This window comes from Bufo gargarizans, chromosome 4, assembly GCF_014858855.1.
Source record: "Bufo gargarizans isolate SCDJY-AF-19 chromosome 4, ASM1485885v1, whole genome shotgun sequence".
NCBI lineage: Eukaryota > Metazoa > Chordata > Amphibia > Anura > Bufonidae > Bufo > Bufo gargarizans.
In genome coordinates, this window is record NC_058083.1 from 11,977,640 (window position 1) to 12,002,683 (window position 25,044).

Consider the following 25,044-nt stretch of genomic DNA (forward strand, 5'->3'; position numbering starts at 1 on the left):
CAGGTTCACTCCACTGTACTACAGAAGTCAATAGCTAATATTCTAACTTTGTTTTTGTATATCCAGGTACTTTCTAGAACTGCAGTTGCCTTAGTTTTATATGTAAATTTTCTTCCCTCTCTAGCACTTCTTGCGGAGCATGAGGTTCAGTCTTCTCCTCTTTGCTCCGGTGTAATGTCTGACATGAAGTGAATCTGAGCAAACTGATGCTTTTCAAGTATATACGCCTGCGCCTCCCTCCTGGAAGTCTCATCCATCTTGGAATTACACTTCTCCAGTTCCTTTGTTTTGGACATGAAAGACTGGCACTCACAGAGCCGGGCTGGAGGCTTACAGCGCTTTATACCTCAGCTGAATTGTTTATTGTATTTTAAAAGGCTTTCAGTGTCTAAATACAGAATTCATAGGCTGTGGTGTATTTTGTCACACTTTGGGGATGGTGAGCTGGAAAATTCTTTATGAATGATAAATTGTAGTGGATTTATCAAAAAATCTTCAAGGTATGGCACTACTACTGCATGGCAATTCAAAAAGTAAGGTAACATGACATACCAGTAAGGAACGTGAGGCTGACAACTTTGACCCTTTTCCTGGGGGTCAAATTATACAGCAATTTGCAATGCATCCTAATATACTACCTACTAGGGATGAGCGAACTCGAACTGTATAGTTCGGGTTCGTACCGAATTTTGGGGTGTCCGTGACACGGACCCGAACCCGGACATTTTCGTAAAAGTCCGGGTTCGGGTTCGGTGTTCGTCGCTTTCTTCGCGCTTTTGTGACGCTTTCTTGGCGCTTTTTGAAAGGCTGCAAAGCAGCCAATCAACAAGCGTCATACTACTTGCCCCAAGAGGCCATCACAGCCATGCCTACTATTGGCATGGCTGTGATTGGCCAGAGCACCATGTGACCCAGCCTCTATTTAAGCTGGAGTCACATAGCGCCGCCCGTCACTCTGCTCTGATTAGCGTAGGGAGAGGTTGCGGCTGCGACAGTAGGGCGAGATTAGGCAGATTAACTCCTCCAAAGGACTTGATTAACTGATCGATCTGCAGCTGTGGATCATTGAGCTGCTGATCCTCAATTGCTCACTGTTTTTAGGCTGCCCAGACCGTTTGTCAGTCACATTTTTCTGGGGTGATCGGCGGCCATTTTGTGTCTTGTGGTGCGCCAGCACAAGCTGCGACCAAGTGCATTTAACCCTCAATGGTGTGGTTGTTTTTTGGCTAAAGCCTACATCAGGGTGAAGCTGTCACACCAAGTGCATTTAACCAGCAATAGTCTGTTCATTTTTTGGCCATATACAAAATCAGGGGCAAGCTGCGCCTGTCACCAAGTGCATTTAACCCTCAATGGTGTGGTTGTTTTTTGGCTAAAGCCTACATCAGGGTGAAGCTGTCACACCAAGTGCATTTAACCAGCAATAGTCTGTTCATTTTTTGGCCATATACTAAATCAGGGGCAAGCTGCGCCTGTCACCAAGTGCATTTAACCCTCAATGGTGTGGTTGTTTTTTGGCTAAAGCCTACATCAGGGTGAAGCTGTCACACCAAGTGCATTTAACCAGCAATAGTCTGTTTATTTTTTGGCCATATCCCAGTCTAATTCTGTCACTAAATCCATACCGGTCACCCAGCGCCTAAATACTAGGCCTCAAATTTATATCCCGCTAAATCTGTCCTTAGTGCTGTAGCTGGGCGAGTTATTTAGTGTCCGTTCAAGCACATTTCTTGTTCTGGGTTGAAATACAATTCCCAATTTAGCAATTTCATAATTTAGTGGTTTCTGCTATATCAGAGCTATTTGAAATCTATCCCTAAAAGGGTATATAATATTCAAGGTGCACATTGGGTCATTCAGAATAACTTCACACACACCCGCTACTGTGTATTTCCAAGTCTAATTCTGGCACTAAACCCATACCTGTCACCCAGCGCCTAAATACTAGGCCTCAAATTTATATCCAGCTAAATCTGTCCCTAGTGCTGTAGCTGGGCGAGTTATTTAGTGTCCGTTCAAGCACATTTCTTGTTCTGGGTTGAAATACAATTCCCAATTTAGCAATTTCATAATTTAGTGGTTTCTGCTATATCAGAGCTATTTGAAATCTATCCCTAAAAGGGTATATAATATTCAAGGTGCACATTGGGTCATTCAGAATAACTTCACACACACCCGCTACTGTGTATTTCCAAGTCTAATTCTGGCACTAAACCCATACCTGTCACCCAGCGCCTAAATACTAGGCCTCAAATTTATATCCAGCTAAATCTGTCCCTAGTGCTGTAGCTGGGCGAGTTATTTAGTGTCCGTTCAAGCACATTTCTTGTTCTGGGTTGAAATACAATTCCCAATTTAGCAATTTCATAATTTAGTGGTTTCTGCTATATCAGAGCTATTTGAAATCTATCCCTAAAAGGGTATATAATATTCAAGGTGCACATTGGGTCATTCAGAATAACTTCACACACACCCGCTACTGTGTATTTCCAAGTCTAATTCTGGCACTAAACCCATACCTGTCACCCAGCGCCTAAATACTAGGCCTCAAATTTATATCCCGCTAAATCTGTCCTTAGTGCTGTAGCTGGGCGAGTTATTTAGTGTCCGTTCAAGCACATTTCTTGTTCTGGGTTGAAATACAATTCCCAATTTAGCAATTTCATAATTTAGTGGTTTCTGCTATATCAGAGCTATTTGAAATCTATCCCTAAAAGGGTATATAATATTCAAGGTGCACATTGGGTCATTCAGAATAACTTCACACACACCCGCTACTGTGTATTTCCAAGTCTAATTCTGGCACTAAACCCATACCTGTCACCCAGCGCCTAAATACTAGGCCTCAAATTTATATCCCGCTAAATCTGTCCTTAGTGCTGTAGCTGGGCGAGTTATTTAGTGTCCGTTCAAGCACATTTCTTGTTCTGGGTTGAAATACAATTCCCAATTTAGCAATTTCATAATTTAGTGGTTTCTGCTATATCAGAGCTATTTGAAATCTATCCCTAAAAGGGTATATAATATTCAAGGTGCACATTGGGTCATTCAGAATAACTTCACACACACCCGCTACTGTGTATTTCCAAGTCTAATTCTGGCACTAAACCCATACCTGTCACCCAGCGCCTAAATACTAGGCCTCAAATTTATATCCCGCTAAATCTGTCCCTAGTGCTGTAGCTGGGCGAGTTATTTAGTGTCCGTTCAAGCACATTTCTTGTTCTGGGTTGAAATACAATTCCCAATTTAGCAATTTCATAATTTAGTGGTTTCTGCTATATCAGAGCTATTTGAAATCTATCCCTAAAAGGGTATATAATATTCAAGGTGCACATTGGGTCATTCAGAATAACTTCACACACACCCGCTACTGTGTATTTCCAAGTCTAATTCTGGCACTAAACCCATACCTGTCACCCAGCGCCTAAATACTAGGCCTCAAATTTATATCCCGCTAAATCTGTCCTTAGTGCTGTAGCTGGGCGAGTTATTTAGTGTCCGTTCAAGCACATTTCTTGTTCTGGGTTGAAATACAATTCCCAATTTAGCAATTTCATAATTTAGTGGTTTCTGCTATATCAGAGCTATTTGAAATCTATCCCTAAAAGGGTATATAATATTCAAGGTGCACATTGGGTCATTCAGAATAACTTCACACACACCCGCTACTGTGTATTTCCAAGTCTAATTCTGGCACTAAACCCATACCTGTCACCCAGCGCCTAAATACTAGGCCTCAAATTTATATCCCGCTAAATCTGTCCCTTAGTGCTGTAGCTGGGCGAGTTATTTAGTGTCCGTTCAAGCACATTTCTTGTTCTGGGTTGAAATACAATTCCCAATTTAGCAATTTCATAATTTAGTGGTTTCTGCTATATCAGAGCTATTTGAAATCTATCCCTAAAAGGGTATATAATATTCAAGGTGCACATTGGGTCATTCAGAATAACTTCACACACACCCGCTACTGTGTATTTCCAAGTCTAATTCTGGCACTAAACCCATACCTGTCACCCAGCGCCTAAATACTAGGCCTCAAATTTATATCCCGCTAAATCTGTCCTTAGTGCTGTAGCTGGGCGAGTTATTTAGTGTCCGTTCAAGCACATTTCTTGTTCTGGGTTGAAATACAATTCCCAATTTAGCAATTTCATAATTTAGTGGTTTCTGCTATATCAGAGCTATTTGAAATCTATCCCTAAAAGGGTATATAATATTCAAGGTGCACATAGGGTCATTCAGAATAACTTCACACACCCGCTACTGTGCATTTCCAAATCTAATTCTGTCACTAAACCCATACCTGTCACCCAGCGCCTAAATACTAGGCCTCAAATTTATATCCCGCTAAATCTCTCGTTACCGCTGTCCTGTTGTGGCTGGGAAAGTTATTTAGTGTCCGTCAAAGCACATTTTTTGTTCTGGGTTGAAATACAATTCCCAATTTAGCAATTTCATAATTTAGTCGTTTCTGCTATATCAGAGCTATTTGAAATCTATCCCTAAAAGGGTAGATCATATTGAAGGTGCACATAGGGTCATTCAGAATAACTTCACACACACGCTTCTGTGCATTTCCAAGTCTAATTCTGTCACTAAATCCATACCGGTCACCCAGCGCCTAAATACTAGGCCTCAAATTTATATCCCGCTGAATTTGAATACAATACATTGGGCCAAATAATATATTTGTTGTTGTGGTGAACCATAACAATGAGAAAAACATCTAGTAAGGGACGCGGACGTGGACATGGTCGTGGTGGTGTTAGTGGACCCTCTGGTGCTGGGAGAGGACGTGGCCGTTCTGCCACATCCACACGTCCTAGTGTACCAACTACCTCAGGTCCCAGTAGCCGCCAGAATTTACAGCGATATATGGTGGGGCCCAATGCCGTTCTAAGGATGGTAAGGCCTGAGCAGGTACAGGCATTAGTCAATTGGGTGGCCGACAGTGGATCCAGCACGTTCACATTATCTCCCACCCAGTCTTCTGCAGAAAGCGCACAGATGGCGCCTGAAAACCAACCCCATCAGTCTGTCACATCACCCCCATGCATACCAGGGAAACTGTCTCAGCCTCAAGTTATGCAGCAGTCTCTTATGCTGTTTGAAGACTCCGCTGGCAGGGTTTCCCAAGGGCATCCACCTAGCCCTTCCCCAGCGGTGAAAGACATAGAATGCACTGACGCACAACCACTTATGTTTCCTGATGATGAGGACATGGGAATACCACCTCAGCATGTCTCTGATGATGACGAAACACAGGTGCCAACTGCTGCGTCTTTCTGCAGTGTGCAGACTGAACAGGAGGTCAGGGATCAAGACTGGGTGGAAGACGATGCAGGGGACGATGAGGTCCTAGACCCCACATGGAATGAAGGTCGTGCCACTGACTTTCACAGTTCGGAGGAAGAGGCAGTGGTGAGACCGAGCCAACAGCGTAGCAAAAGAGGGAGCAGTGGGCAAAAGCAGAACACCCGCCGCCAAGAGACTCCGCCTGCTACTGACCGCCGCCATCTGGGACCGAGCACCCCAAAGGCAGCTTCAAGGAGTTCCCTGGCATGGCACTTCTTCAAACAATGTGCTGACGACAAGACCCGAGTGGTTTGCACGCTGTGCCATCAGAGCCTGAAGCGAGGCATTAACGTTCTGAACCTGAGCACAACCTGCATGACCAGGCACCTGCATGCAAAGCATGAACTGCAGTGGAGTAAACACCTTAAAACCAAGGAAGTCACTCAGGCTCCCCCTGCTACCTCTTCTGCTGCTGCCGCCTCGGCCTATTCTGCTGCTGCCGCCTCGGCCTCTTCCTCCGCCTCTGGAGGAACGTTGGCACCTGCCGCCCAGCAAACAGGGGATGTACCACCAACACCACCACCACCACCTCCGTCACCAAGCGTCTCAACCATGTCACACGCCAGCGTTCAGCTCTCCATCTCACAAACATTTGATAGAAAGCGTAAATTCCCACCTAGCCACCCTCGATCCCTGGCCCTGAATGCCAGCATTTCTAAACTACTGGCCTATGAAATGCTGTCATTTAGGCTGGTGGACACAGACAGCTTCAAACAGCTCATGTCGCTTGCTGTCCCACAGTATGTTGTTCCCAGCCGGCACTACTTCTCCAAGAGAGCCGTGCCTTCCCTGCACAACCAAGTATCCGATAAAATCAAGTGTGCACTGCGCAACGCCATCTGTGGCAAGGTCCACCTAACCACAGATACGTGGACCAGTAAGCACGGCCAGGGACGCTATATCTCCCTAACTGCACACTGGGTAAATGTAGTGGCAGCTGGGCCCCAGGCGGAGAGCTGTTTGGCGCACGTCCTTCCGCCGCCAAGGATCGCAGGGCAACATTCTTTGCCTCCTGTTGCCACCTCCTCCTTCTCGGCTTCCTCCTCCTCTTCTTCCACCTGCTCATCCAGTCAGCCACACACCTTCACCACCAACTTCAGCACAGCCCGGGGTAAACGTCAGCAGGCCATTCTGAAACTCATATGTTTGGGGGACAGGCCCCACACCGCACAGGAGTTGTGGCGGGGTATAGAACAACAGACCGACGAGTGGTTGCTGCCGGTGAGCCTCAAGCCCGGCCTGGTGGTGTGTGATAATGGGCGAAATCTCGTTGCAGCTCTGGGACTAGCCAATTTGACGCACATCCCTTGCTTGGCGCATGTGCTGAATTTGGTGGTGCAGAAGTTCATTCACAACTACCCCGACATGTCAGAGCTGCTGCATAAAGTGCGGGCCGTCTGTTCGCGCTTCCGGCGTTCACATCCTGCTGCTGCTCGCCTGTCTGCGCTACAGCGTAACTTCGGCCTTCCCGCTCACCGCCTCATATGCGACGTGCCCACCAGGTGGAACTCCACCTTGCACATGCTGGACAGACTGTGCGAGCAGCAGCAGGCCATAGTGGAGTTTCAGCTGCAGCACGCACGGGTCAGTCGCACTACAGAACAGCACCACTTCACCACCAATGACTGGGCCTCCATGCGAGACCTGTGTGCCCTGTTGCGCTGTTTCGAGTACTCCACCAACATGGCCAGTGGCGATGACACCGTTATCAGCGTTACAATACCACTTCTATGTCTCCTTGAGAAAACACTTAGGGCGATGATGGAAGAGGAGGTGGCCCAGGAGGAGGAGGAGGAGGAGGAGGAAGAGGGGTCATTTTTAGCACTTTCAGGCCAGTCTCTTCGAAGTGACTCAGAGGGAGGTTTTTGGCAACAGCAGAGGCCAGGTACAAATGTGGCCAGCCAGGGCCCACTACTGGAGGACGAGGAGGACGAGGATGAGGAGGAGGTGGAGGAGGATGAGGATGAAGCATGGTCACAGCGGGGTGGCACCCAACGCAGCTCGGGTCCATCACTGGTGCGTGGCTGGGGGGAAAGGCAGGACGATGACGATACGCCTCCCACAGAGGACAGCTTGTCCTTACCCCTGGGCAGCCTGGCACACATGAGCGACTACATGCTGCAGTGCCTGCGCAACGACAGCAGAGTTGCCCACATTTTAACCTGTGCGGACTACTGGGTTGCCACCCTGCTGGATCCACGCTACAAAGACAATGTGCCCACCTTACTTCCTGCACTGGAGCGTGATAGGAAGATGCGCGAGTACAAGCGCACGTTGGTAGACGCGCTACTGAGAGCATTCCCAAATGTCACAGGGGAACAAGTGGAAGCCCAAGGCCAAGGCAGAGGAGGAGCAAGAGGTCGCCAAGGCAGCTGTGTCACGGCCAGCTCCTCTGAGGGCAGGGTTAGCATGGCAGAGATGTGGAAAACTTTTGTCAACACGCCACAGCTAACTGCACCACCACCTGATACGCAACGTGTTAGCAGGAGGCAACATTTCACTAACATGGTGGAACAGTACGTGTGCACACCCCTCCACGTACTGACTGATGGTTCGGCCCCATTCAACTTCTGGGTCTCTAAATTGTCCACGTGGCCAGAGCTAGCCTTTTATGCCTTGGAGGTGCTGGCCTGCCCGGCAGCCAGCGTTTTGTCTGAACGTGTATTCAGCACGGCAGGGGGCGTCATTACAGACAAACGCAGCCGCCTGTCTACAGCCAATGTGGACAAGCTGACGTTCATAAAAATGAACCAGGCATGGATCCCACAGGACCTGTCCGTCCCTTGTCCAGATTAGACATTAACTACCTCCCCATAACCATATATTATTGGACTCCAGGGCACTTCCTCATTCAATCCTATTTTTATTTTCATTTTACCATTATATTGCGAGGCTACCCAAAGTTGAATGAACCTCTCCTCTGCCTGTGTGCTAGGCCTAAATATATGCCAATGGACTGTTGCAGTGGTGGCTGACGTGAAGCCTCATTCTCTGCTATGACATGCAGACTGATTCTCTGCTGACATGAAGACAGATTCTCTGTTACGGGACCTCCCTCCTCTGCCTGGGTGCTGGGCCTAAATATATGCCAATGGACTGTTGCAGTGGTGGCTGACAGTGAAGCCTGATTCTCTGCTATGACATGCAGACTAATTCTCTGCTGACATGAAGCCAGATTGTCTGTTACGGGACCTCTCTCCTCTGCCTGGGTGCTGGGCCTAAATTTATGACAATGGACTGTTGCAGTGGTGGCTGACGTGAAGCCTGATTCTCTGCTATGACATGCAGACTGATTCTCTGCTGACATGAAGCCAGATTGTCTGTTACGGGACCTCTCTGCTCTGCCTGTGTGCTAGGCCTAAATATATGCCAATGGACTGTTGCAGTGGTGGGCTGACGTGAAGCCTCATTCTCTGCTATGACATGCAGACTGATTCTCTGCTGACATGAAGACAGATTCTCTGTTACGGGACCTCCCTCCTCTGCCTGGGTGCTGGGCCTAAATATATGCCAATGGACTGTTGCAGTGGTGGCTGACGTGAAGCCTCATTCTCTGCTATGACATGCAGACTGATTCTCTGCTGACATGAAGCCAGATTGTCTGTTACGGGACCTCTCTGCTCTGCCTGTGTGCTAGGCCTAAATATATGCCAATGGACTGTTGCAGTGGTGGCTGACGTGAAGCCTGATTCTCTGCTATGACATGCAGACTGATTCTCTGCTGACATGAAGCCAGATTGTCTGTTACGGGACCTCTCTGCTCTGCCTGTGTGCTAGGCCTAAATATATGCCAATGGACTGTTGCAGTGGTGGGTGACGTGAAGCCTCATTCTCTGCTATGACATGCAGACTGATTCTCTGCTGACATGAAGACAGATTCTCTGTTACGGGACCTCCCTCCTCTGCCTGGGTGCTGGGCCTAAATATATGCCAATGGACTGTTGCAGTGGTGGCTGACATGAAGCCTGATTCTCTGCTATGACATGCAGACTAATTCTCTGCTGACATGAAGCCAGATTGTCTGTTACGGGACCTCTCTCCTCTGCCTGGGTGCTGGGCCTAAATTTATGACAATGGACTGTTGCAGTGGTGGCTGACGTGAAGCCTGATTCTCTGCTATGACATGCAGACTGATTCTCTGCTGACATGAAGCCAGATTGTCTGTTACGGGACCTCTCTGCTCTGCCTGTGTGCTAGGCCTAAATATATGCCAATGGACTGTTGCAGTGGTGGCTGACGTGAAGCCTCATTCTCTGCTATGACATGCAGACTGATTCTCTGCTGACATGAAGCCAGATTGTCTGTTACGGGACCTCTCTGCTCTGCCTGTGTGCTAGGCCTAAATATATGCCAATGGACTGTTGCAGTGGTGGCTGACGTGAAGCCTGATTCTCTGCTATGACATGCAGACTGATTCTCTGCTGACATGAAGCCAGATTGTCTGTTACGGGACCTCTCTGCTCTGCCTGTGTGCTAGGCCTAAATATATGCCAATGGACTGTTGCAGTGGTGGGTGACGTGAAGCCTCATTCTCTGCTATGACATGCAGACTGATTCTCTGCTGACATGAAGACAGATTCTCTGTTACGGGACCTCTCTCCTCTGCCTGGGTGCTGGGCCTAAATATATGCCAATGGACTGTTGCAGTGGTGGCTGACAGTGAAGCCTGATTCTCTGCTATGACATGCAGACTAATTCTCTGCTGACATGAAGCCAGATTGTCTGTTACGGGACCTCTCTCCTCTGCCTGGGTGCTGGGCCTAAATTTATGACAATGGACTGTTGCAGTGGTGGCTGACGTGAAGCCTGATTCTCTGCTATGACATGCAGACTGATTCTCTGCTGACATGAAGCCAGATTGTCTGTTACGGGACCTCTCTGCTCTGCCTGTGTGCTAGGCCTAAATATATGCCAATGGACTGTTGCAGTGGTGGCTGACGTGAAGCCTCATTCTCTGCTATGACATGCAGACTGATTCTCTGCTGACATGAAGCCAGATTGTCTGTTACGGGACCTCTCTGCTCTGCCTGTGTGCTAGGCCTAAATATATGCCAATGGACTGTTGCAGTGGTGGCTGACGTGAAGCCTCATTCTCTGCTATGACATGCAGACTGATTCTCTGCTGACATGAAGCCAGATTCTCTGTTACGGGACCTCTCTCCTCTGCCTGTGTGCTAGGCCTAAATATATGCCAATGGACTGTTGCAGTGGTGGCTGACGTGAAGCCTCATTCTCTGCTATGACATGCAGACTAATTCTCTGCTGACATGAAGACAGATTCTCTGTTACGGGACCTCTCTCCTCTGCCTGGGTGCCGGGGCCTAAATATCTGAGAATGGACTGTTCCAGTGGTGGGTGACGGGAAGCCAGATTCTCTGCTATGGAACCTCTCTCCAATTGATTTTGGTTAATTTTTATTTATTTAATTTTTATTTTAATTCATTTCCCTATCCACATTTGTTTGCAGGGGATTTACCTACATGTTGCTGCCTTTTGCAGCCCTCTAGCTCTTTCCTGGGCTGTTTTACAGCCTTTTTAGTGCCGAAAAGTTCGGGTCCCCATTGACTTCAATGGGGTTCGGGTTCGGGACGAAGTTCGGATCGGGTTCGGATCCCGAACCCGAACATTTCCGGGATGTTCGGCCGAACTTCTCGAACCCGAACATCCAGGTGTTCGCTCAACTCTACTACCTACCACACCCTTTTTTTAAATACTGTACCCCATGAGATTGCCATGAAGCCTGGCTTGCACAAATTTGCATTCAATGGTTGTTTCCCCTTCAATGGGAGCATCACTGCATGAACCACCTGCATCAACTACACAACGGATGGAGTTGTGTAGTTCTTGTGACTTTCCAGTGTCAATGCAGTACTGAACAGCTGATCTGTGGGGATGCCGGGCTTCAGACCCCCACTGATTTCATATTGGGGAACTATCCTAGGGATAGGTCATCAATTGTTAAATCTACCTATATTAAAAAAATGCCTAGAGAACAAATAATAGGCTGCTATTTCTGGTATTCTGCCGATCCCTTTCGGCTTTGCTGTGTAGCCTGTGAAAAGGTCAACAGAGTAATTTCACTAGTCACAATAGCCAAGAGACATGGAGCCACTGTGTCCTGTGCAGATTTGTTGTGGAGCTAGTGGGTTGCTCTATCGTTTGCATCTCTGGTATTCTGACTAGATTGTCCCTAACCTTGTTCCTGACTGAAGATTATTCCTTTAACATTATCTCCTGGCACTAACCCTGTTTGGTATTTGACTCTGTGTTTGTATCTTATGTTGATTCTGACATATGTCTGTGGTTTAGGTTCTGGAATGATATTGACTTAGCTTTGGATTCTGATCCGGTCCAGGTTTTGTCTGTCTAGTTCTGACCTCTTTATGTCTGACTTAGACACTAGGTTTAGCTTTAGTCAAGTTAGGGACGGTCGCCATGTTGGGGGAAACCATTTAAGGTGGATCATCCAAGTAGCTTACGCTAATGGGGTGGAGTACAGGACTGCAGTATTCCCTACTTTACTTGACAGTATTAGGCTACATTCACACGACCGTGCAGTTTTTTGCGGTCCGCAAACAACGGAAGCCGCCCGTGTGCCTTCTGCAATTTGCGGAATGGAACGGGCGGCCATTGATATAACTGCCTATTCTTGTCCATTTTGCGGACAAGAATAGGACATGTAAGGCCTCTTTCACACGGGCGTTGCGGGAAAAAGTGCGGGTGCGTTGCGGGAACACCCGTGATTTTTCCGCGCGAGTGCAAAACATTGTAATGCGTTTTGCACCCAAACCCGAACTTCTTCACAGAAGATTGGTGTTCTGTAGATTGTATTATTTTCCCTTATAGCATGGTTATAAGGGAAAATAATAGAATTCTGAATACAGAATGCATAGTAAAATAGCGCTGGAGGGGTTAAAAAAATAAAATAAAAAATAATTTAACTCACCTTAGTCCACTTGATCGTGCTGCCCGGCATCTCTTCTGTCTCCCTTGCTGAACAGGACCTGTGGTGAGAATTCATTGCAGGAACAGGACCTGTGGTGACGTCACTCCGGTCATCACATGATCCATCACCATGGTAAAAGATCATGTGATGGAACATGTGATGACCGGAGTGACGTCACCACAGGTCCTGTTCAGCAAAGGAGACAGAAGAGATGCCGGGCAGCGCGATCAAGTGGACTAAGGTGAGTTAAATTTTTTTAAAAAAATATTTAACCCCTCCAGCGCTATTTTACTATGCATTCTATATTCAGAATGCTATTATTTTCCCTTATAACCATGTTATAAGGGAAAATAATAATGATCGGGTCTCCATCCCGATCGTCTCCTAGCAACCGTACGTGAAAATCGCACCGCATCCGCACTTGCTTGCGGATGCTTGCGATTTTCACGCAACCCCATTCACTTCTATGGGGCCTGCATTGCATGAAAAACGCACAAAGAGGAGCATGCTGCGATTTTCACGCAACGCACAATTGATGCGTGAAAATCACCGCTCATGTGAACAGCCCCATAGAAATGAATGGGTCGATATTCAGTGCGGGTGCAATGCGTTCAACTCACGCATCGCATCCGCGCGTTATACTCGGCCGTGTGAAAGGGGCCTTATTTTTTTTTTGCGGTGCCATGGAACGGAGCCACGGATGCGGACAGCACACGGAGTGCTGTCTGCATCTTTTGCGGCTCCATTGAAATGAATGGGTCCGCATCCGAGCCGCCAAATCGGCGGCTCGGATGCGGACCCAAACAACGGCCGTGTGCATGAGGCCTTAGTCTGTGGACATTGTTCTTTCCATTAAATTTCAATCATTGCAGCTACCACAAAGCAAACACATCTTGATGTATTGTCCATACAGACAATACAAGAAGGAAACATGTGTTTCCTATATGACCACTCCCATGGAAATTTGGAAAAATAAAATATAAATTAAACACAATAGGCCAGATTTATTATCCTTCTGATACTGGGGGTTTGGGATGTTGTAAACACCACTGTGCCTAATTATAGGTGCAAGTAGTGTTTCTACGCTGCCCTTTCCCCAAAAGAAGGCATGGCAGTGGTAACGTATGGGTGGGGCCAGGGGTGCAATTAAAATTTTAATAACAGATTCCCTACTCAATGGCTGACAAGCTTCGTCACAGCACATGTTTACATTTACATACACCATATACACTCACCTAAAGAATTATTAGGAACACCTGTTCTATTTCTCATTAATGCGATTATCTACTCAACCAATCACATGGCAGTTGCTTCAATGCATGTAGGGTTGTGGTCCTGGTCAAGACAATCTCCTGAACTCCAAACTGAATGTCAGAATGGGAAAGAAAGGTGATTTAAGCAATTTTGAGCGTGGCATGGTTGTTGGTGCCAGACGGGACCGGTCTGAGTATTTCACAATCTGCTCAGTTACTGGGATTTCACGCACAACCATTTCTAGGGTTTACAAAGAATGGTGTGAAAAGGGAAAAACATCCAGTATGCGGCAGTCCTGTGGGCGAAAATGCCTTGTTGATGCTAGAGGTCAGAGGAGAATGGGCCGACTGATTCAAGCTGATAGAAGAGCAACGTTGACTGAAATAACCACTCGTTACAACCGAGGTATGCAGCAAAGCATTTGTGAAGCCACAACACGCACAACCTTGAGGCGGATGGGCTACAACAGCAGAAGACCCCACCGGGTACCACTCATCTCCACTACAAATAGGAAAAAGAGGCTACAATTTGCACAGCTCACCAAAATTGGACTGTTGAAGACTGGAAAAATGTTGCCTGGTCTGATGAGTCTCGATTTCTGTTGAGACATTCAAATGGTAGAGTCCGAATTTGGCGCAAACAGAATGAGAACATGTATCCATCATGCCTTGTTACCACTGTGCAGGCTGGTGGTGGTGGTGTAATGGTGTGGGGGATGTTTTCTGGGCACACTTTAGGCCCTTTAGTGCCAATTGGCCATCGTTTAAATGCCACGGGCTACCTGAGCATTGTTTCTGACCATGTCCATTCCCTTCATGACCACCATGTACCCATCCTCTGATGGCTACTTCCAGCAGGATAATGCACCATGTCACAAAGCTCGAATCATTTCAAATTGGTTTCTTGAACATGACAATGAGTTCACTGTACTAAAATGGCCCCACAGTCACCAGATCTCAACCCAATAGAGCATCTTTGGGATGTGGTGGAACGGGAGCTTAGTGCCCTGGATGTGCATCCCTCAAATCTCCATCAACTGCAAGATGCTATCCTATCAATATGGGCCAACATTTCTAAAGAATGCTATCAGCACCTTGTTGAATCAATGCCACGTAGAATTAAACAAAAAATTCAAGTGGAAAAAATATATATAGCAAAATATCACTTTATTCTCAAATAATAAATACGGGAAAAGACAGGGTGGAAAACAGTATACAGAGAGCCATAGGGCAATACACAGAAATGGAATCATGTATAACCATGCAATTAAGCATGGATAACCCACAGGTACAGATAATAGTGGTACATGGATGATCGGAATCCTGGGTGCAAGCATAAGAGGAAATGCCACTAGATAAGTAAGCACCCTACCAAATAATCCCATACAACAATCTCAAGGGGACTTCCGATCACTCATGAACCTCACATCAGCAAGAATTGTACAGGCATATATACACTTGCAGGGATCCAGTATAAATAATATGATAGATATGGTCATTAAATATCATAGTAATGACATCCCACAACTAATGATGTGGATCTGGTGTGGATGCCAGCTGGAGCCAGACGTGAGCACGCCCTATATTATAGTACTAGACGACAACCGTACCTGAGGACATGATGACCATGAGTGTAAGCCCTTAGAGCGCAGACCTCGACGCGCGTTTCGCCTGAACGGCTTCGTCAGGCGAAACGCGCGTCGAGGTCTGCGCTCTAAGGGCTTACACTCATGGTCATCATGTCCTCAGGTACGGTTGTCGTCTAGTACTATAATATAGGGCGTGCTCACGTCTGGCTCCAGCTGGCATCCACACCAGATCCACATCATTAGTTGTGGGATGTCATTACTATGATATTTAATGACCATATCTATCATATTATTTATACTGGATCCCTGCAAGTGTATATATGCCTGTACAATTCTTGCTGATGTGAGGTTCATGAGTGATCGGAAGTCCCCTTGAGATTGTTGTATGGGATTATTTGGTAGGGTGCTTACTTATCTAGTGGCATTTCCTCTTATGCTTGCACCCAGGATTCCGATCATCCATGTACCACTATTATCTGTACCTGTGGGTTATCCATGCTTAATTGCATGGTTATACATGATTCCATTTCTGTGTATTGCCCTATGGCTCTCTGTATACTGTTTTCCACCCTGTCTTTTCCCGTATTTATTATTTGAGAATAAAGTGATATTTTGCTATATATATTTTTTCCACTTGAATTTTTTGTTTATAGATTAGATGACATCAAGTGATGCGTTCTGTTTAGACTAGACAGAGAGGTTTTTCTTTTGTAGGTTTAACACGTAGAATTAAGGCAGTTCTGAAGGCAAAAGGGGGTCCAACACTGTATTAGTATGGTGCTCCTAATAATTATTTAGCTGAGTGTATATGCAACACACATACACATAAACACACCAGATACGTACATAAATACACCATATATATACACTACACACACATATCACCCAACTGAGGAGCTAAGCCATCAGTGGTGCGCGAAGCAATGGAAGCAAACATCTTCAGCTGCCCTGCTGCCCCCAGAGCTGGCTGAATCCCGTGACTGGGTGGGGCCATCAACATTTGCACCAGTTTTCTGGCGTAAAGGATGACTGAAATTTACGCCAGCAACGAGCTGGCCTAGATTTCAGTGAATTCCCTTAATTACAGTAGAATGCACTTCGTTTATGGCGGCGCACAGGGGGGATAACCAGACCAGCATATAAATGCCATTATTTGCAATCTCATAATCTTTTAATCCATTAATGATAATCTGTAACCAGATTAACATTTAGGCTATGGCTACATGAAGACATCTGTCGCACGATTATTTGTCGCAGCAATCTCGCGCTATATTTTTTATAATCATAGTCAATGGTGTTGCACTACGACGACAGTCACACAAAAATTCACACAAAAAAAATGTTGGATTTTTGTGCGACTCTCAAGTCGGGTCATGTCGCAGTGCAACACCATTGACTATCATTACAAAAAATATTGCGCCACATAAATGTCGCATGATATATGTCGCAGTGTAGATGCATCCTTTTTGTTGTGCAACATGTCGTTGTGTAGCCCTAGCCATAATACATGAAACTAAAATGAAATACACAAGACATTCCCTCCCTCTCTCACAGTTGAGTAGAAATTAAAGAATTTGAAGGTTTGACGCTGTTGATTGTGATCCTTTAAGGCCAAATTCAGATGGCTGTAGCGTTTCGCGGATCCGCAAATTGCGGATACACAAAACACGGATACTGGTCATGTGCGTTCCGAAATTTATAAAACAAAACATGCAATGCAACAGCTCTCTGCAAACCAAATAAAGTACAAAATTGCATCATAATTGCAAGTGCTATACTAAGGCTACTTTCACACTAGCATTCGGGGCTCCGCTTGTGAATTCCGTTTGAAGGCTCTCACAAGCGGCCCCGAACGGATCCGTCCAGCCCTAATGCATTCTTAATGGATGCGTATCCGCTCAGAATGCATCAGTCTGGCACCGTCTGTCCTCCGCTCAGCAGGCAGACCCCTGAACGCTGCTTGCAGCGTTCGGGTGTCCGCCTGGCCGTGCGGAGGCAAACAGATCCGTCCAGAGTTACAATGGAAGTCAATGGGGGGCGGATCAGTTCGAAGGTGACACAATATGGTGCATTTTTTCAAACAGATCCGCCCCCCATTGACTTTCAATGTAGAGTCTGGACGGATCCGTCTGAATACAAATTGTACTTAGACTTTTTTAGTAAAATACAATGCAGACGGTTCCGTCTGAAACGGATACCATCGTTTGCATTATAGCAGCGGATCCGTCTGTACAAATACCAGACGGATCCGTTCCGAACGCAAGTGTGAAAGTAGCCTAATAAGTTAGAGATGCTTGGCAATTCATTTTGTACAAAATTATTTGAGCCCGTCTGCCGCACGTCAAGGCGATCTCTGTTAGACAGGTTCCTAACACTAAATTCTACCTATTATGTGCCATGACGGCTACCATATAATTCAGCGAGTGTAGGTTCCACATGCATGCTGGGCCCTGCTTTAATTTCTGTCATTTTAGGTGCCAAAATGGCCTCCATTATATCCAAGGAATGCAGGTACCAACATGGTACCAAAATGACAGAAATTAAAGCATGTGGAACCTACACTCGCTGAATTATATGGTAGCCATCATGGCACATAACAGGTAGAATTTAGTGTTAGGAACCCATCTTACAGAGATCGCCTTGACGTGCGGCAGACGGGCTCAAATAATTTTGTACAAAACGATTTGCCAAGCATCTCTAACTTATTAGTATAGCATTTGCAATTATGATGCAATTTTGTACTTTATTTGGTTTGCAGTGAGCTGTTGCATTGCATGTTTTGTTTTACAGTGTTGTTCTCAGCCATAGCAACGTGCCCCTGCGCTTTGGGATGTGCTGACTGACCCCCTTTTTCTTTGCAGTTCCGAAATTTGTGTACCGCATACGGCTCCAACTCTAATAGAAAATGCCTATTCTTGTCTGTGAATGCGGACTTGAATAGGACATGCTCTATTCGTTCCACGGAGCTGCAGAACGGAACCACGGATGCGGAGAGCACACAGTGTTCTGTCCGCATCTTTGGCGGCCCCATTAAAATGAATGGGTCCGCACCAACTGCTATCTTCGCCACATTCGAAATCTGTACTTTTTTGTGTGTGTTTTGTTTGTCAGTCAGGCCTCACGCAGCTCTGTAGTGATTAGTAATATTACGGATTGTATCATTCAGGATGCTTCAAGAAATCCACCTACTAAAACGCCATTGTTTACACAAGTTTAAAAGCATCGAAAAATCCATCTGTGTTTTTCCTTTCTTTCACCTTAACAGCATCTGCTCAGCGGGATGTTTATAAATATTGAGATTCCGTTCGCGCAACCATTTCTTCTTCAAAATACCAAGATAAATGTTTGCTTGTCCTCTTAAGGGATTGTTTTCATAGACTCGGAATGTATTACACTTTGTAAGAAAATATATTGCAGGCTTCAAATAATATTTTACTTTGGTGTTTTCCAAATATTGGAAGAAAAAAAACAAGAAATCACACCTGACAGCAACAGGGAAGGGGGGGGAGGGTTAAGAATTTCCTGGCTTCATCACTTCCCTGCACATGCGCTGCAGGGCAGTAGTGCTTTCCCCTCTGCAGCTCCTGTACAGCACTGGGCAAGAGCCAGAAGTGAAAGCGAATGGAGCCTGCCCGGTAGATCTTGCGAGTACAGGGGATGGCCTGGGAGAGATGGTTGGGCGAGAAAAGCCTGACTTCCGGTAGGTTTTCAGCCAGCCTTCTTGACTTCAACAAGCTAATATACATATGGCGAGAACAAGAATTAAAAGTGCATTTTTTGCAGATTTACAAATTACACAAAGGAATCAAGAGCCACTCCTGGACCACCGGGAGCACAATGAAAAAGACAATTTATTGCCACTTGTTAAAGGGAATGTGTCATAAGAAAATGACCTATTGTCATGTCAATATCTATATTTAAACAAACAATACAATCCTGCAGTTTTCACACTGGACAATGAGCCTAATAATAGGCACCACTTTGTGGTCTGTACAGATCACTTTACTGCAGTTATCTGTTTATCTGTCATTCTAATCCTGCCTGTAATGATATCACCTCTGTGTATAGATAAGACAGGATCCACCATTCACAGTAGGTGATTGTTAAAGCTTATCTATTCTTTCCTTGTACATGTAATGCTAATGTAATGATAAAGCCAAACTGACGGCCAGCAATCCCGGTGTCGCAGACACACTTTGCGCAAGCCATCACACTCTGAACACCCTTGAGGGCCGGGGTACTCTGCACCCACCTCCAGCAAGAAGGGGGACTGTCACCGCCACTTCTGGGAGAAGGTCTGTTAGATGTTCTTCTCTACCTGCATGACGTTCTTTGTTTTGGTTTCACTTTGTCATCTCCTTTCCTTCTCCCAGCTGTCACCTATTTACACTAATTGTCTCCCTTTATATTCCCTCCCATACTGCCTCACTTTGCTGTTTATACTTCTTTCTGGATTGTGTTCAGTGCTGGAGGCTGCTTCTGCTGATTCCTCATATAAGTCTGTTTCCTTTATTTGTGTTTCCTTGCTGGCTTGATTCTAGGTGACCCTGACTCCGTCCGTATTAAGTGCAGGGAACCGGTGGTCGTGTCCCCTCACTATTATAGGGTTTTCAGGTGTCACATAGTATTAGGTACGTGGCAATCGTCTACCATAAAAACCTTTGCATGGGCATAGCAGTCAGGGAGAGCTCTAAGGGTTTATAGGGCTCACCCATATGCTCCTTAGTTCGGGATCAAGCCAGTCGGATGTTTATTTATAGGTTCCAGCTTTCTACAACACCACCCGTGACAGGTATTAATTTAAGGAACTAGAACCACTTTACTAGAGGATTTTTGTACCTACTTTCTATTGTTGCTGGTGCTGCTCATTTTTTTCTTTTTTCCTTATTAGAGAGAGATAGATATGAGATAGATAGATAGATAGATAATATGCTACGGGCCGCTCCCTGGGGCCCTATTAGAGGGTTGGTACCAAGGTGTAGGAATGGCCGAATGGTATAGGGCGGCCTAAAATGTCCCTTCTAGTGTAAGTGAGTGTCACAGTGCTCCTACCTGGATACGGCTGGACCCCAGGCGTTGGCTCCGAAACCTACAAATTGGGGGGAAATAGTTGAGTAATTTGAAGAAATAATTGAGTTGAGACCTTGTCATGAAGTTGAATAGCAGCTTTACTTTGATAAACTTTCATCAGACACCTAGCAGGCTTTGGCATTAAAACTATGGCAGGCAAACTCAACGTTGCTACATCTGCTGCTCTCTGGCTCTGCTGTGCTGACAGGCTTGCTGTATAACATAGCTTTTTATTTATGCTGCAACTTCTCTCTTTGTAGTCTGTCTCTTAATTATGCCAGGGAACTCTCCTCCTGGCTCCTGAGGTTTTAAGCTGTGGCCTTCACATCCAGCAGAGCTTGGCTTGGCTTGGCCTGGGCACGTCCAGCAGAGCCGTGCCCAGCACACCTTCCTTCCCCTAGCAGGGGGTAAGCTAGACTGACTAAAACTGATCTCCATGCTTCCTGCAGTAAGTGGGACTCACCCACTCCTCCACAGAGGGGGGTTAGAATGTAATGGAAAGTTTCATTCTACTTAAATGTAGCTCTGCTATGTTTGCTGCCACCTGCTGGTGAACCAGGAATATTACACGTGAACATAACAGTTACATTAGAAATAGGAATGCACAGTGTAGTGGACCTGAACAAAATACATAGATGACATCATATTAGCATACACAGATAGAAGCAGGACGTAGGAGTGGAAAATAGATCGATAGGTAGAAGACAGATAGGTAGATAGATAGAATGCAGTATACTAAATGTACTCATTATGGCAGTTTTCAAAAGGTTATCAAGTACGCCTAGAACCTCCTGATTTTAGTTGACATCCAATATGTTTCATCAATATGCTGTACTAAAATAACTCCATCATAAGTCCACAATTCCTCTCCCCCTAGGTACAACTTGATATCGCCTCAGGCACCTAATACTGTCAAGACAAGTTGCTTAATTAACTGCATTGAAATCTCTGATCTATTTTACCAGCGCTGTACAATGCTCTGGCAGCCATGCCTCACTCGGGCAGCCGGTGCTCGCAGCGCTCCGTGATCTATCAGCTCTGAAGAAATAAAAGGCAAAATAGAGAAGTTAAGCATTAATTCTTTGAGCGAAGAAGCTCCGCACATACCAATGAAGGGGTCGCTGTCACCGACACCCCAATAAAGGTGCAGGTGCCCAAGGCTGATACCATTTTCATCTCCAATTAGGTGATCAGACAATTCGCAGATGTCACTGAATTCCGCACAGTTTGCTGCAGATTGTATTTGGTCTGTGGTGAGGCATACAAGCAATGGATCTGTAATAAGCCTGGCTGCCTGGAGAAGCTATAATAAAATAATTGCTGCCTCTCAAGACCTCACACAGGCCACTGCCTAACAAGAATACTTTAATGTAATGATCTAGCATGAGCCATAAAAATATGTTATTTTCTGACCCCACCGCCTCAGAATACACTGTAAGCCCAGCTCTGAGGCATAATTCTCCCACTGCATGGCGTTCAACGCTCCTTATGTTACCCATTTATTTTACATATTTGTAACTTAGTATATTTGGAGGAAAGTTTAAATGTATCTGAAATAATCTACTATTTGAATCAATTTTTGTATGACAAATACATTTTTCGAGGGCGTTTGTCATCAGGAGCAGCACTGCCAGAAATGAGAGTTATAACTTTATTCAGATTATTAGTTCCGCTCTCCAAGTGCACTCCCGCTACCCTCGGTGTATGAAAGATCAACTCTTTCAGCCATCCAGACCTTCACTCTGATTGATTGACATCTTGCCTGGCTCCGTCTTCTCGCTCAAGCGCCGTGCAGTTACATATCAGCGCATGCGCAGTTCAGTCCACAATCTCTGCTGCTGTGGATGCGCCAATAAAGTGACGTATCTAATGGCTGGGCTTGTCAAGCCATTAGGTTTGCTGAAAAAAGTCTTATCTAACCATACCTTACAGCCTTTCATATGAATGGGCACGGGTGGACTGGGAACTTAAAGTGGCCCTGAAAAAAAAAAAAAAAAAGTGTCCCCATGTCGCAACTTTGAGAATTCGCAAATATTTAGAATATAGTGCTATTTATTCGTATATTCGAATAGTGTTGAATATTCTAATCGTTAATTTATCGCAAATATAGTACATTGCCGATTTTCACAATAAAAAAAACAATGACTGGAGATCACAAATTCTTGAATTTGCTAATTTATGACGAATATTTGGCCAAAAATTTGCAAAATATTGCGAATTCGAATATTCTTTATGCCGCTCATCAGTAGTGGTGGCCATCAATAGCTGCAAATTTCTGTCCTCTTTCTCCAGTTATCTCTGATTAAGATATGGGGCAGGGGGCTTAGGAGGGGAGATGTGGCCATAGCAGTTGAATTTAGGAGGGCATGTGCGGTCGCTGGCCAGGTACCTGAATCTCATGGCATTATTTACCACTGAGAGTACCCAGCCAGTGGCAGAGAGGAGGGCTCGGGCAGCCCCCTGGGCATCGGCCCACCTGGAAATATCCCTGTAAGGTCTATGGCCAGTCTGCCCTGTGGATGGGCGTCACATTGGGAGAAGCTCATATAATCTGTCTCATAGAACATATAGACAGAGGATGTCCTTGTGAGACATCCCCTTAAAGGGAGTAATTACTGCTATTTTGGGGGTATATTCTATATTTGATGATATTATCAGGACATAAAGATGGAACAATAAAAAAAAAAAAAAAAAAAATTGTGTTACAAATGGTAACCAGTATGATTTTACAGTTTTAGACTTTCCAGCTACTCAGCAATCATGACAGGGGCAAGGCTGTGACAACCTCAATCATTTCCATCTTCAAAGTGAGCAGGTGTCACCACTGAAATGAAACCAGGCTAGCATCTAGATCTCATCAATGCTTGCAAAGTGACGAACCAACTAAGACATATGCAACTTGGCATCATGAGTGAAATTGCCTCTGGGCTGTGATACGCTATATACCTCTACCTTGTATATATTTATCACCTTGCAGAGGTTTCAGATATGTGTATGCTTACATACAATACATCACCTCTAGCTATGACAGCACTGACAGCCTATGGCAAATCACAGTGAATACTCCGAGCCTTGTGTGACTCCTGTCATTGCAAGGTTAGATGCCGTTACATAGGTATTGTCATATCATTAATACATAAAGCATTTCCCGGTAGACTCAACATGATGCCACATGCCACTGTCAAGATCACTGCTCCCGAAATAACAAGTTGAGTGTAGGAGTACGAGAGACGCTAATAAGGTCATAGGTGTCACATTGTATAGAACACATGAACCTTCCATAAAGTTATGGTGAGGCGTTATGGAGGCAGCCAGACAAAAGGGCATGTGCTTCCCGTATGCTTCTTTCCTGTCTTTACTGGAAAATAATAGCTGGAGGAATAATAGCTACTGTAGCTTAAGCCACCAGAAGATATCTGGAAAATCATATCTATGGTTGTGTACGTCTAGAGATAGTTCTCGTTTAGGCCCATTAATGGTTGATCTCTCGTATTCTGACATTACCAAGTCTATGTCCACCTTTATCAATGTGTCTAGTGTTCCAACTAGCGTTGAGTGAATCGAAGCATCCAAAGTAGAATTCAATCCGAAGCTTAGGAAACATTTGATTCACCACGAAACCTAATTTCCTCACTCTTCGTGGTAACTAATTGCAACACACCAGACCTGTAGGGTATGACGAAGTGAGGTCACGGTTATGGGCAATCGAGGGTACTCACTATATTTGAAGAACAATGGGCAGGCGCGTGGCAGTGAAGGAGAGGTAGACACGGTTCCTCTGGGGCACGCTCTGTAGCTAGGGGCCAGATGGTGGATGAGGTGCCCTGGATGTTACAGGTATTTTGTGTGCCTGGGGCAAGGTCCCTGTGGTATTCGTGACGCCAGTGCCTTTGGACGGTGGCACGCCGGTTGGTGGTTGGAATGATGAAGGTACACAAGTATACGGTGAACCAAACGTAAACTTTACTGGACAATCCAACTTTGTACAGCAGGTAGTAGTACAGTCTTTGTATCACAGTTCCACAAGTAGGCTTATTCACAATATGGCAGGCAATAGTCATGCAAGATACGCAGAGGGTAACTTCACAAGCACTCAGCAGCAGGTTGTACCTTTTCTCAGAATCAATGTACACTGTCCTTTCTAGAACTCCTGCTCTGGCTTTATATCTCCCAAGGCCCGGATGCCTAAAAGGGTGGCTTAAATCCTTGGTTACTTTCTTCCTCATGTATTAGATTCTTGCTGCACTGTCCAGTGCACACTGCCCATCAGGGTTACGTAGCTTACCCTGAATCGCCTTCTTCTGTAAGGTGGATAACTGTGGGTTTCTCCCAGGAGGTTGGATCCTGCAACTGGGGTGTCTCTACTGAGCTAATCCTAGCCTCAGGAGCTTCAGGTGGACGAAGTGACTCCTCTAGTCCCCTGGAATGAACTAACTCTTCCCTGTCTGGGCCTTCCTATATGTAACTAGGGCTCTCCAGCTCCCTCTAACGTCTGGGAGGCTAAACTACACCCTGACAGGCCTGACACCCAGATAATACAGGGAAAACCAGTACATGACATTTAATGCAATGCAACACATTAACCTGTGCAGTGCCCACCTTTACCTAGTGGGACACTACATACCCCCACGCTATAACGTTCCCTTTACTCGGCGCAACATGGAGGGTCCGCCCATCTGGAAGCGGCAACCTGAAAGACAGCAGAGAACATGCATATACGATATTCACCACATTTAACAACATAACAGTGGGCAATATGGATCACTGGAAGGAGTGGTAACAAGTGGCGTCGTTCTCTTCTCTCAGGATAATGTGAGGGAACAGGGGC